This window comes from Entelurus aequoreus, linkage group LG20, assembly GCF_033978785.1.
Source record: "Entelurus aequoreus isolate RoL-2023_Sb linkage group LG20, RoL_Eaeq_v1.1, whole genome shotgun sequence".
In the NCBI taxonomy this organism is placed as follows: domain Eukaryota; kingdom Metazoa; phylum Chordata; class Actinopteri; order Syngnathiformes; family Syngnathidae; genus Entelurus; species Entelurus aequoreus.
The window spans coordinates 21486377-21501875 of NC_084750.1; the positions used below are offsets into that span (position 1 = coordinate 21486377).

Below are 15499 nucleotides of genomic sequence, written 5' to 3' on the forward strand. Positions count from 1 at the left end.
TGATTCATCCTTTCTAAGAAGGGGCTATTAGTTTTGATGTATTTTTCTTTCTAACTTTGAATAACTATTGTCATTAGCTTGTTATGACTTGTGGGCGTCCACAATACATCAGTATGTAAGCATCACTACTGTGATTTAGTGTGTTTGAGTGTATTCCATACTAGATGATCCATTGAAACTGCCCATAAGAGACATAGTTGGTGCTTATGGTGAATTTAGGGTATTTAATAATACCCAATACACAGCCGTCTCAGCCACTGCACGGCCATACAAATCTGGATGCTGGTTCACACACAAATAGTACAAAAAATAAGTTAAAATCTGCAGGAAAAGTTCCACTTGGGTTGATGCAGCGCCATATGGATGCCAGCCGTTGTGAATAAGTAGAGTTTAATGAAGCGTTTAATAGCTGAAATTAATTGTAGCTATGTAGCGAACCACTGTTAGATTAATTTGACATTAGCAATTATACCAAATCTACAATGTGAAGAATTGTTTAATTGTGATTGATGCAGATGTAATTTTTACATGGCTTCTGCTGAACTCATATGGTTAACCTGCATAGCTGCTAAATTAGAATTAAAAAAAAGTGACAGATTCAAGCCAGAAAATCTGGCCTTACCAGAGCAATTCCAAAACCCGGTATGTGTTCCATAATCACACTAAAAATTACACCTTCCGTTTTATGCCGTTCTCCCTCTCTGGCGTCATCAGTAAGTTTCCTAATGAATGCATAATCACGTAACATAATGATCCTAAACTTACTCACAAGCAGCCCTCCATTAGAGGCCCTGTTGATGGCAATAGACCTGGCTGTGGTGTAGTCCTGAATAAGAAACTGCTGCACACTGCTATTGTGGCAGCTAAAACACCCTAAATACTTTATTAGTCATGGAGGATTTGATTTGATCACAGGTCTACGACAAGACAGGGAGTGCAAAACACTAACATTTCATGAAACAAATTACAATTACAGAAAACACATTAACAAAAGACAACTTACAACAATGAAAACCAAGTTAACAAAAGACAAAACAATTTAAAATTTTACTAAAAAAAAATTTAAAAATGTTTTTTGTAACTTGGTGTGCAAAATTGTTTAGTTTTTTTCTCTTTTGTTAGATAGTTTTTTTTTCATTCTTAGTTGTTTTGCCTTTTGTTAATGTGTTTTCTGAAATTTTGAATCGTTTATCTTCCATTAATTCAGTTTAGGGGTCCCCAAACCACAGCGTCCAAAATCCGGCCCGCGGGAAGTTTCAAGTCAAAAAGTTTGGGGACCCCTGATTTATATTTAGAAATTGTAAGTTGCTTCGCCTTTTGTTTTCTGAAATTGTAGATTGTTTAGTCTTTATGTAATTTAATTTGTGTTTCGCCTTATTTGGACTTTTGTTAATGTGTTTTCAGAAATGTTTTGTCTTTAGTTAATTTGGTTTGTGAAATTGTAAGGGGTTTCACCTTATGTTAATGTGTTTTCTGAAATTGTATATTTTGTCTTTTGGTTAATTTAGTTTGCGTAGCTGTAAGTTGTTTTGTCTTTTGTCAATGAGGTTTGTAAAATTTTAAATTGTTCTGTCTTTTGTTAATTTGTTTGTGATATTGTCAATTTTTAATGTGTTTTCTGATATTATATATATATTTTTTTTTGTTAATTTGGTTTGTGAAACTGTAAATTGTTTACCCTTTTGTTAAAGTTTTCTGGAATTGTAAATGTTTTTCTTTTGTTAATTCTTTGGTGAAATTGTAAGTTGTTTCGCCCATTGATAATGTGTTTTCTGAAATTGTAATTATTATTAGTTATTTTGTCTTTCGTTAATTTACAAATTGTCAATTTAATATGCGTAGTTGTAAGTTGTTTTGTCTTTTGTCAATTAGGTTTGTGAAATTGCAAATCGTTCTGTCTTTTGTTAATTTGTTTGTGACATTGCAAATTATTTAATGTGTTTTCTGAAATTATATATATATTTTTTTTGTTAATTTGGTTTGTGAACCTGTAAATTGTTTCCCCTTTTGTTAAAGTTTTCTGGAATTGCAAATGTTTTGCTTTTGTTAATTCTTTGGTGAAATTGTAAGTCGTTTCGCCCTTTGATAATGTGTTTTCTGAAATTGTAATTATCATGGATTATTTTGTCTTTCGTTAATTTAGTTTGTAAAATTACAAATTGTTTTGCCTTTTGTTAATGTGTTTTCGGAAATTGTCTTTTGTTCATTTGGTTTGTGAAATTGTAAGTTGTTTCGCCTTTTGCTAATGTTTTTGGAAATTGATTTGGTTTCCGTAAGTATAAGTTGTGTCTTTTTAAATTGATTTTCTGTAACTGTAATTTGTTTAATGATATGTAATCATATTTTGCACTTCCAGGCTACCGTACAGGATACTCAACTCAAGCACGTCATGTGTAATTTATTGTACAAGTACAAGTGTACTTTATGAAGTGTTTTTTGAGTGTAGATATTCCATTTTAACCATAAATACTAGGACAGTAGAATGTATATGGATTATTGTAATATAACTGGCAAGACACTAGAGGGCGCCAGCTATTAGCCTTTGGAGGATGGCTAAGAATTATTAAAGACTATCAAGCATAATGAATAATTATTTTAGAAATATTTATACATTATGTGAAATAAGTAACTTATTACATTTCAAATACTATTTAGTTTTTTTTTATTATACTATTTCATTTTCACAGATTGTCTCATAAGGCCCTTCTGCTGGGAGATTGCAAATGACAGTGGAAAAAAAACCTACTTAAAACTTAAGTTGAACTTATATTTAAAAAGAAAACAATGAACCTTTTGGAGAAACACTGTAGACAGATTACAGTATTAACGATTCGGTGTTATAACCTTTCTGCACTGTGGCTTTAACAGTCTGTTTACTTAGTCCTATTTACCTAAATAAAAACACTGCAAACATCTAGTGCCACTTAAAGATTGTATTTTTCAATATACAAACAGGAATAATACTGACAAACTTTAAAAGGGGTAATTTTTTCTAAATGTAAAACACTTCCTTGTGGTCTACATAACATGTAATGGTGGTTCTTTGGTCAAAATGTCGCATAGATTATGTTTTACGGACTGTTTTCAAGCCGTTTTTCACATTCTCCTCAGGATGCGCCATTTTGTGGGCGGTCTTTTTACGTGCCTCCACTTTGACTGCGTCTTCTCTTCGTCAGCCATGTTGTATTTTTAGCGCTTCCATATAAAGTTTACTGACAGATATAAATTCAAACTATACGCTCCTTTGCGCTAGAAATGGCGAAAGTTTGCCCCACAACAAGAGGATAGAGCAAAAGACTACAACATCGGACTACAATGGCAGACTTGCGCAAAGATCTTCAGGTAAATCTCTTCCATATATGGAGATATCTGCTGACGTCATACTAGGGAAAAGTCGGGCAAATTACAAATTGCTTGTTTGGGAAAAGTATGAAGATAGGCAAGAGTGTCCTATTAATGTCTCCGCCATGCCTCCATATGGTTTGATTTCTGGATTTATGCAGATCACATACACCAGGAGTCCCCAAACTACGGCCCGCCAACGTCCAAAATCCGGCCCACGGGACTACCCAAGTTAAAAAAATAAAAAAATAAAATAAAAAAATAAAAGTTTTATTATTCTTATTTTTTATTAATCTTTTTTAAAATCTGTCCTTTCTAATCCATTTTATACCGCTTGTTACTCTCGGTGTCTCCTAGCCATTCAGGTAAATCATATTGTCTAAAAATGCATTTTCCCATCGATAACATGACATCGGCAAAGTGAGCTCTCTATCAGTCAATTAGTGCGCGAGGAATATATATACATATATATAAATATATATAGACACATACATATATATATACATATATATATATATATATATATATATATATATATATATATATATATATATATATATATATATATATATATATATATATATATATATATATAAATATATATAGACACATACATATATATATATATATATATATATATATATATATATATATATATATATATATATATATATATATATACTAGGGCTGCAACAACTAATTGATTAAATCGATTATAAAAATAGTTGGCGATTAATTTAGTCATCGATTCGTTGGATCTATGCTATGTGCATGCGCAGAGGCAAATTTTTTTTTAATTACTTTTTTTTATAAACCTTTATTTATAAACTGCAACGTGTACAAACAGCTGAGAAACAATAATCAAAATAAGTATGGTGCCAGTATGCTGTTTTTTTTCAATAAAATACTGGAAAGGATAGAAATGTAGTTTGTCTCTTTTATCCGATTATTAATCGATTCATTGAAGTAATAATCGACAGATTAATCGATTATCAAATTAATCGTTAGTTGCAGCCCTAATATATACATATATACACATAAATATATATATATATATATATATATATATATATATATATATATATACATACACAAACATATATATATATATACACACATAAATATATATATATATATATATATATACATACACATATACACATACATATAAATACATATATATATATATATACATATACTGTATATATACACATATATATATACATATATATATATACACACACACACATATATATATACACACACACACACACACATATATATACATGTATATATATATATATATATATATACAGTATACACACATACATATATATATATATATATACACACGCACACATATATATATATATATATATATATATATATATATATATATATATATATATATATATATATATATATATATATATATATATATATATATATATATATACATACACACACACACACACACACACACACACACACACACACACACACACACACACACACACACACACACACACACACAATACAGGCCATAGGGTTGGACATACCTTCTCATTTCAATGCGTTTTCTTTATTTTCATGACTATTTACCTTGTAGATTGTCACTGAAGGCATCCAAACTATGACCTGTGAAGTGAAAACCCTTTCAGGTGACTACCTTTTGAAGCTCATGGAGAGAATGCCAAGAGTGTGCAAAACAGTAATCAGAGTAAAGGGTGGCTATTTTGAAGAAACTAGCGGTAGAAAATGGATGGATGGATGGATGGATAGAATACAAAACATGTTTTCAGTTATTTCACCTTTTTTGTTCAGTACATAACTCCACATAAATGATAAATAAATAATAAATAATAATTATTTATAACTCCACATGGGTTCATTCATAATTTTGATGCCTTCAGTGACAATCTACAATGTAAATAGTCACAATAGGTAAGAAAAGTTGGTTTTGCATATTAAAGCCTCGTTAAGAAAAGTGACAAAATATCTCCTCCATTGCCCTGAAAACAATGACAATGACTTTTGGAATGCAAAATAAAACCACGCATTTATTAAGAGTTAATTTACTGGATTTAAAAAAATATCAAATTAATGTGGTGACAGCAAAAATTGGCACCAGCCATGAATAACAACCTGAATTTCATGTTTTACAAAGTATCAAGTATTGTGAAGGAGGTAACTAATATTTCCTCTCGCAGCTGACGCCATATATGGAGCAACCGTAACAGTAAAAAACTCATACGTCAGTAGGATGCATTTCCTGTCACGCTAATAACTGATTTTGCCTTCTTTTTTTTAACGGTTTCTGCTTACAATAACCTTACACTTGTTCAATGACAAGAATGTACATGTACAGTATATCCCTTGATACATACTCACTATTTCCAATAGGGGGCAGTCTAATCTACTTTTAAAATACATTGCATCTTGCTTCTTTTTGTGTTAGAAAACAAACTTTATTCCATAAAAGGTGTTATTGTATAGTGTACAGTAATAAATATAGTATACACTGTATATATACACATATGTAAAGATAGACATAGTTACATAAATACTGTATACATTAACATGGGTATCACGACACCATGATTTCAGTAGTCCACACCTGTGAATTTCCACAAGTTTGATACTTATTCGATACCGCGATAAAAAAATAAAATAAACCCTACTCATGTACTTTTAAATTCACTACTTTATTAAAAACTGTTTCAAAGTGGCAAGTGTCACTGTGCTTCAACAACTTTTTGCACAGAATTTAAATCACATTGCATTGCCTATAGCAGGGGTGTCAAACTCATTTTAGATTGGGGGCCACATGGAGAAAAATCTACTCCTAAGTGGGCCGGACTGGTAAAATCACGGCACGATAACTTAAAAATAAAGACAACTTCAGACGGTTTTCTTTGTTTAAAAATAGAACAAGCACATTCTGAAATTGTACAAATTGTTTTTTTACACTTACATGTTGTGGTTAATAGTATAATATTTTAGTAGTTTATAATAGTTAATATTTTCCCTTTATTTGTCTTTATTTATATTTTCTGAATAAAATATGTGATAATGTTCATCAGTCAATTAATTGGTGTTAATTTTCAATCTATCAAAATAAAAAAATTATATTAAAATCAAATTACAGTATTTTATTTATGTAGTTTGATCATTTTCCTGATGTACTAACATCATGTGGTTTATTTTGTACATATGTAGCATCATCTACGAAGATACCAATAATTGCTAAAAATAATCCAGTGGACACATTTAGAACAGCAGTTTCTTTCATTGAACAAATTCAGGTTGATTTTCATGCTTAGCAAACTCGTCCCGCGGGACAGATAAAACCTGTTCGCGGGCCTGATCTGGCCCCCGGGCCGTACGTTTGACACCCCTGGCCTTTAGCCTCCTAGTATATCAAAACAAACAAGGGATTGGAGGTATAGTGGTTAGCATAGCTGCCTTCCAAGCAGTTGACCTGGGTTCGATTCCCTTGTGCTATTTAGACCAAGGAGATGATTATTGACCCACGGAGAAGGAGTGCACAGTACACACCTCTGTACATAGGGGGGACAGAGGTGGACAGGGTGAAAAGCTTTAAATTCCTCGGGACCCACATCAGCGAGGACCTCACCTGGGATCACAACACCCAACAAACAATAAAGTAAGCCTAGCAGCGACTGTACTTCCTGAGAAGGCTGAGAAAATTTGGCATGCCACACAACATTCTCAGCAACTTCTATAGAAGTACGGTTGAGAGTGTCCTTACCAGCTCAATCACGGTCTGGTATGGAAACTGCACTGCTAAGGACAGGAAGGCACTCCAGCGAGTGATTAAAACAGCTCAGTACATATCAGGAGCAGCCTTCCCCTCACTACAGGACATGTACTCCACCAGGGCCACCAGGAGAGCACACAACATCATAAAGGACAGTACACACCCCCAGCACAGTCTTTTCAGCCTCCTACCATCAGGCAGACGATACAGGAGCCTGAAATCCAGGACTACGAGACTGACAAACAGTTTCTACCCACAGGCCATTGATTGATTGATTGATTGATTGATTGAAACTTTTATTAGTAGATTGCACAGTTCAGTACATATTTCGTACAATTGACCACTAAATGGTAACACCCGAATAAGTTTTTCAACTTGTTTAAGTCGGGGTCCACATAATCAATTCATGGTTGTGAATGCTAACTTGTGAATGCTAGCTCCCCCCCGTTTTACTTTTATCTTTTGAACAAAAGACAGCTACCATGACCACCCCCGAACTGTGAACCATCACTGTAGACACTTTTCACCTTTGATCACTAAAGACACTTTAACTGCTGCTGTGACCCAAGGTCACCTCCATATTTATACTGTTGACTGTCAATCAGAATGTGCAATAATGTAATGTTACTTACTGTGCCTTGTATATAACATTTTCTTTTCTTTTTATTTTAGCTAAGTGCCGTGTGACTTGTTGAAGGGTGGACTAGCAAAGTAAGATTTTCATTGTACGGCAAACTGGGTGTTTTTTAACTGTGCATATGACAATAAACAATCTTGAATCTTGAATCAAGACTTATGAATATGCTCATAAATAACAATAGTCAACTATTCTACATTGTACCGGTGTACCAACGCCCCCGTCTTCGTCACGTCATGTCATTGCTGGTTTTACGAGCAGAGGAGCACGTTCGGCAGTGCACAATCACAGAGTACTTACAAGCAGACACAGTGTGTAGACAGAAAAGGGAGAACGGACGCGTTTTGGCCTAAAAAATAAAGATAAAGGTGAAGTTATAACACTGAACCGGAAGAGGTGCTTTAAGACATGGCTAGCTAGCTAGCGGCTAAAGTCCAGCCGCAGTCGGCAGTGTTTTATCTACTTCTAAATCACTAATCCTCGCCTCCGTGGCGACAAATAAAGTGAGTTTATTACCAGTATCATCCCTGCAGGATGAGGAATAGCTAAACATGCTTCACTACACACCGTAGCTCACCGGCGTCAAAATGTAAACTAACGCCATGGGTGGATCTATGCCTGACATCCACTGTAATGATACCAAGTACAGGAGCGTATCTAGTTGACACTACTATGATTACCTCGATATTTTTTGGCATCACAACATCTTTTTTCTCTTTTTTAAAATTTATATTATGTTTATAAACTCAGGAACTATGTCCCTGGACACATGAGGACTTTGAATATGACCAATGTATGATCCTGTGACTACTTGGTATCGGATCGATACCCAAATTTGTGGTATCATCCAAAACTAATGTAAAGTATCAAACAAGAGAAGAATAAGTGATTATTACATTTTAACAGAAGTTAAACATGTTAAAAGAGAAAGTAAGCACATATTAACAGTAAATGAAGTAAATTAATAATTCATTTTCTACCACTTGTCCTTAACAATGTTGACAAAATAATAGAATGATAAATGACACAATATACTATTGCATATGTCAGCAGACTAAATTAGGAGTCTTTGTTTGTTTACTTACTACTAAAAGACATGTTGTCTAGTATGTTCACTATTTTATTTAAGGACAAACTTTCAATAATAAACATACATTTAATGTACCCTAAGATTTTTTTGTTAAAATAAAACCAATAAAGCAAATTTTTGCGGTCACCTTTATTTAGAAAAGTATCGAAATATTTTGGTACTGGTACCAAAATATTGGTATCTGGACAATACTACCAGGAAGGCAAACTGCTTCCAAACGACAAAAGAGCGTCTAATTATGTCTTCTTAGCACTTACAGAAGTGATAGAGGTTGGGCAGTAACTTTGCGGAGGTTTACTGCACACATACAGCACACTCCCCGGGCTTGTGGTGGCGGATCTCCGCTCTCACTGGTGCAGTGAATACTTCTCCTTTTATAACCGCTGATTAGAAAATAATGCACAACAGAAGACAAGGTAATTTACCTAGGTTGTATATTGGAAAACACTCTCTCGGGTGAAAAAATGGCATTAAAAGCAATCACCAAGATCAATAATAAAACTAGATTTTTAGGCAGGGATACACTTAAGACCCTTGCCTGTGCCCTCATACAGTGTCATTTTGACTACGCCTGCACCTCATGGTTCACCAGTATCCCCAAGCCACTAAAAGCAAAACCGCAAACTTCCCAAAACAAGCTGGTGAGACTCCTGCTCAACCTCCCATACAGGACTCACCTAACTCAAACCCACTTGACCAAATTAGGATGGCTTAGAGTTGAGGAAAGAGTACACCAAATGGCAATGTGCCTGGTATTCAAAATACTCAGAGAAACTGTCCCCAAGTACCTGTCGAACTATTTCGCCAAAGTGATGCTCACAGGTACTTCACGAGAGGGAGTTCCTCAGACCTCGTCCCCCCCAAATTCAAGACTTTCATGGGAAAAAATGCATTCTACTATTTTGCCACCACACAGTGGAATGCACTACCAACAGACCTTAAAATTCGAACTTCCCTACTAAATTTTAAAACTGCCATAAAATCATGGCTCAGCTCAACCTCTACCTGATCTGGACCAAAATTGATCCCCAGCAACTTTCCGAAGCATCAAACAGGTGTATATGTGGTTACAGTGTATATATATTTTCTCATTCTGTTTTGCACACTCTTGGAGTCAACATGTGCATATGTTGTAACTTATGGGTTATATAGTTCATGTGTAATGATCATTCCTAATTTGCAAGTTTGATTTAATTGCTGATAAATTGATCTATTAATACTTACAGCTAAAAAGAGTTAAAATGGAATTGATTTGAATTATACATGTATTTGATATTGATTATTTGAGAAACACTGACATTGAATTGAGTTGTTTCTACTCAATAGCCTAACAAAGGGTAAACTAAAAGACTGCATGTTCCACAATGCATTGCGGCAAACCGGATGTTAGAAAGACCGGGAGCAGGTGCATTGTGGTTGTTGAGATGAGAATTATGAGCCTACGGGTGATGAATGAATGACAGATAACAAGTTATAAAGATCGTTTTGTACCGTTTGTATCCCCATTTTTTTCTTATATAAAGTTAAACTTTATTACACATTTCGAAGTCCTGTCCAATACTTTGACCGTAGTTAATCTACAGCATAGTCATGTACATAGTGTCATGTACATAGTGTATATACCCCCCTCATTTTTTGTATGTATTGTTTTTCAATTCACCTGACATGTATACTGTGTATATGTACATAATTTATCCATTTTTTAACTTTTTTTTTTTTATATACATGTTACAGGTTATATATATTTTATTATTGAATGTATCAAATGTGATGAATATTTAATGGACCACAATGGAAACAAGCCATTTGGCTTTTTGTGCCATCCATTTGCCTTTTTAAAGCATTACATGGATTCCATTCTTTAAGATGTCAATGGACTTCTCAACCAATCAAACCCACTCCACTCTGTTGTGTTATACAGCATACAACGCAAGCTACGATGCATGCTGCCACACTTTGTTTGTTTATGAGTGAGGGAGAAATTAACACAAAAAAAAACATGGATACTAACATACCGTATTTTTCGTAGTATAAGTCGCTCCGGAGTATAAGTCGCACCGGCCGAAAATGCATAAGAAAAACAAAAAAAAACATATATAAGTCGCACTGGAGTATAAGTCGCATTTTGGGGGGAAATTGATTTGATAAAACCCAACACCAAAAATACACATTTGAAAATCAATTTAAAATAAATAAAGAATAGTGAACAACAAGCTGAATAAGTGTATGTTATGTGACGCATAAATAACCAACTGAGAACGTGCCTGGTATGTTAACGTAACATATTATGGTAAGAGTCATTCAAATAACTATAACATATAGAACATGCTATACGTTTACCAAACAATCTGTCACTCCTAATCGCTAAATACCATGAAATCTTATACTTCTAGTCTCTTACGTGAATGAGCTAAATAATATTATTTGATATTTTACGGTAATGTGTTAATAATTTCACACATAAGTCGCTCCTGAGTATAAGTCGCACCCCCGGCCAAACTTTAAAAAAAACTGCAACTTATAGTCCGAAAAATACGGTATACTGAAAAAAGCTGGTCTCCATGTAATTTTAGCATGTCAGTATCTATTTGGTATAGATACTTTTGACAACCCTACAAAAATGGTAATGTTCTTCCAATGTTTACCCGCCTACACAAGTGTACAGTATATTAGTGTATCCTTCACTGTGTATATGTTTGGAGGAAACACGTTTGAGTGGTCCCTACGTACAGTTACAAGCAACAACTTCATTAATTTTAAACCACACACAAATGTAGACAACATCTTACTAGTCAAGTTTCACTTTTGGAGCAGAGTTCCGTTTGGCAACCGCAGATGAAACGGAACTTCCCATTTATTGTTGATCGAAGCAAAAATACTAGGAAAAATGTTACGAGTCTTCCGTGGCTTATTTGGGGTTAGCAGTTCCAAGTGTTTACACGTGACTGGAACACATGGTGGAGTTTTTAAAAATTCTCAAACTACACCGCATCTGCCACGTGATGACTGGAGACCGAAGCAAGTGGTATTGTTCATTGTTAGAGCACTGATTCATCATGAAAACATCCCAGTGATATCAACTAATTGTCTTTTTGTGGCTTCTGGAGGATAGAGACAAGTCCAGGTGCAAAAATATATAAACACATTTTTCATGAATTTTTCACACCTTCTGTACAAATTAAAGTACTTATTGATAGAAAGTATCTCATTTCTTAAGCAATGACTTACCTTAAGTAAACACTTGGAAAGATGGGGGAATTCCACAACAAGGATGTCTTCTGGCGGTACGGTGCCAAGAACTGGTTTGTGTTGCTGCCTTAAGCAAAATACACAAAAATATGAGTTAGTGATATATACCTATATACATATATATATACACACACACATATTATATATATATATATACGGCATATATATAAGTATGTCTATATATACAGTATATATATATATATATATATAGACATACATATATACAAACATATACAGTGATATATATATATATATAGATACATATACAGTATATATACAGTATATATATATATATATATATATATATATATATATATATATATACACACATATCAATACATATACATATACATGTACATATACGGTACTGTATACACATATATACAGTACATATACATATATATACACATACATATATACGCATACATACATATGTATATGTGTATTTGACGGTGTGGCTCGGTTGGTATAGCGGTCGTGCCAGCAAATAGAGGGTTCCTGGTTCAATCCCCAGCTTCCGCCGTTAATGTGGAAAATGTGTCACAGCACTTTGAGTACCTTGAAGGTAGAAAAGCGCTATACTAGTACAACCCACTTACCTTATATATATATATATACATATATATATATACATATTCATATATACATAAATATATATATATACATACATAGACATACACATATACATTTATACATACATATATACATGTATGTATACATACACATATACATGTATACATACATACATATATGTGTGTGTATTAGGGCTGCAACTAACGATTAATTTGATAATCGATTAATCTGTAGATTATTACTTCGATTAATCGATTAATAATCGGATAAAAGAGACCAACTACATTTCTATCCTATCCAGTATTTTATTGAAAAAAAACAGCATACTGGCACCATACTTATTTTGATTATTGTTTCTCAGCTGTTTGTAAATGTTGCAGTTTATAAATAAAGGTTTAGTAAAAAATATATATATATATATATATTTTTTTTTTAATTAAAAAAAAAAATAAAAAAAATTAAAAAAAACTGCGCATGCGCATAGCATAGATCCAACGAATCGATGACTAAATTAATCGGCAACTATTTTAATAATCGATTTTAATCGATTTAATCGATTAGTTGTTGCAGCCCTAGTGTGTATATATCTACATATATGTGTGTATATATATGTATATATGTGTGTGTATATATACACATATATATATATATATATATATATATATATATATATATATATATATATATATATATATATATATATATATATATATATATATGTATGTATGTATGTGTGTGTATATGTTTTATACGTTTTCTATTTTCTTCATCTTTCTACTCCAAACATTTAATAAAGTCAAATACAAATAAGGCAACAAGAGAAATGTCCCACCCTCCTTTTTTGTAAAGTAAATCTGTAAAGCAGATATGGGCATCTATTTCAACATTATGATTTGCCTAAGATTTAAGAGAAAAAAAAGGAAAAAAAATTTGCGACTTCCCCCAGGCTGAATTGTGGACGCTGGAGGGCCATAGTTTGGAGACCCCTGAACTAAATTAAACTAAATTTCCAAATACCTAATAACCAATAGGCCGGACTTCTCCCTTTACTATTATTCTTATTTTGGACATTTTGTTTTTGGTCTATTTCTTTTTTCTGAGATAGAAATTTTAGGATGCTGACTCAGGAGGGTAAAATGTCCATATAAGTGTCTGCCAGGACCTCCTGCAAAAAAGTGTTTTTAGAAATATAATGCAAACGATTTTAACCCGAGGGCAGGTCTGGTGTCATTCCCGAGCCGGATTTGGTTTACATTGTGTGGTGTAGCAGGTTTAGTTAATGATACTTGTAAGATACATAGATGGTTTCACGCCAAGGAGGCAAAGATTTATTTTAAGAGCGGCTTTGTGAAGTGAAAGGGCGTTAACCAGGAATTATTAATAGACCATTATTGTGAAAGTGGAAGTACCTCAAAGGAGCTACTGTGTCTGCACAAGTACGCAATCTGGTTGTCTACGCATTGTCTACCATCATTATCTTGGATCGTCTTCCATGCCTGGCCTGCACCATTTGCCAGCAACAGTGCATATAAATGACGACCGACGATGACTCACTGAAGATGAACGTGGGATTTGCATTTTGCAAACAGGAGTGTTTTGTTTAAAAAACCACTAAACAAGTCTGTCATGCGAGTGGGAGTGTGTTGCATTTACACACTGGGTGCAGGAGGAGGACAGAGGTAAGCCACATGGAGCCAAAGGCAACATGCATTACTTTAAAGATCCCATTCAGGTTCAATTTATTGTGAACATGCATACGATGCAATGTAATGCATCACATAGTTCCAGTTGTGTCACGACAGCACGTCCGAAAAGGAGTAGGAAGAAGCTGAGGTTATTTAATCCTACCTCTTTTCATACCATAGCAATTTTATCCCATTCCCTTGTTCTCTGTAACAGAACAGTGGATAAATAAATAATATACCATAGTAAGTGAACATATATTAAATACATAATCTTAAAAAAAAAAAAAGGGTTCCAAATGTTCATCATAATTCTTGTTCTGTGTACTTTGTGAACACTCTTGTTTGAACAGTCTCTTAAACTGAATCATATTGCTGCTTTGTTTGATTTCTTTGGTTAATCCATTCCATAATTTAATTCCACATATAGATATGATAAAGGTTTTAAGTGTTGTACAAGCATACAAATGTGTTAAATTAGGTTTTCCTCTAAGGTTATATTTCTCCTCTTTTGTTGAGAAGAATTGTTGTACATTCTTGTGTAGCAGGTTATAGTTTGCTTTGTACATCATTTTAGCTGTTTGCGAATGCACCAAATCGTTGAATTTCAATAATTGTGATTTAATAAATAAAGGGGTTGGATGTTCTCTATATCCAACATTATGTGTTATTCTAACTGATCTTTTTTGTAACACAGTTAGTGAATTTGTAGTTGTTTCCCCATATTTCTGCACAATAACTCAGATAACACTAGTGAGCAGTAGAGAATATGAAGTGATTTTTGGTCTAGAACATGTTTTGCTTTATTCCTTATTGAAATATGTATTGCCATTTTATGTTGTGTATTTTTGTATGAGATTTCCAGTTTATTTTATTATCTATTATTACACCCAAAATTAGTTTTCCTTGATTGGTTGATTGAATGAAGCTTTTATTAGTAGATTGCACAGTACAGAACATATTCCGTACAATTGACCACTAAATGGTAACACCCGGATAAGTTTTTCGACTTGTTTAAGTCATAGTCCACGTAAATCAATTCATGGTAGACTTAACTCTTTCAATGTCTACTCCGTCTATCTGTATTTGTTTAACTTTCCCTTCTACTGTTACCAAATAGCATTATTTTAGTCATACTAAGATTC

General features: G+C 33.4%; 1 long non-coding RNA gene across 5 annotated transcripts in view; it reads right to left on the minus strand.

Annotated features, from left to right (window-relative positions):
• LOC133636023 (uncharacterized) overlaps nucleotides 1-15499 on the minus strand; it is a 163257-nt gene that overhangs the window by 60060 nt on the left and 87698 nt on the right. For all 5 annotated transcript variants that reach the window (XR_009822158.1, XR_009822155.1, XR_009822156.1 and 2 more), the window contains one exon: nucleotides 12079-12166. This is a non-coding gene — a long non-coding RNA (uncharacterized LOC133636023). The remainder of the gene's footprint in view (nucleotides 1-12078; nucleotides 12167-15499) is intronic.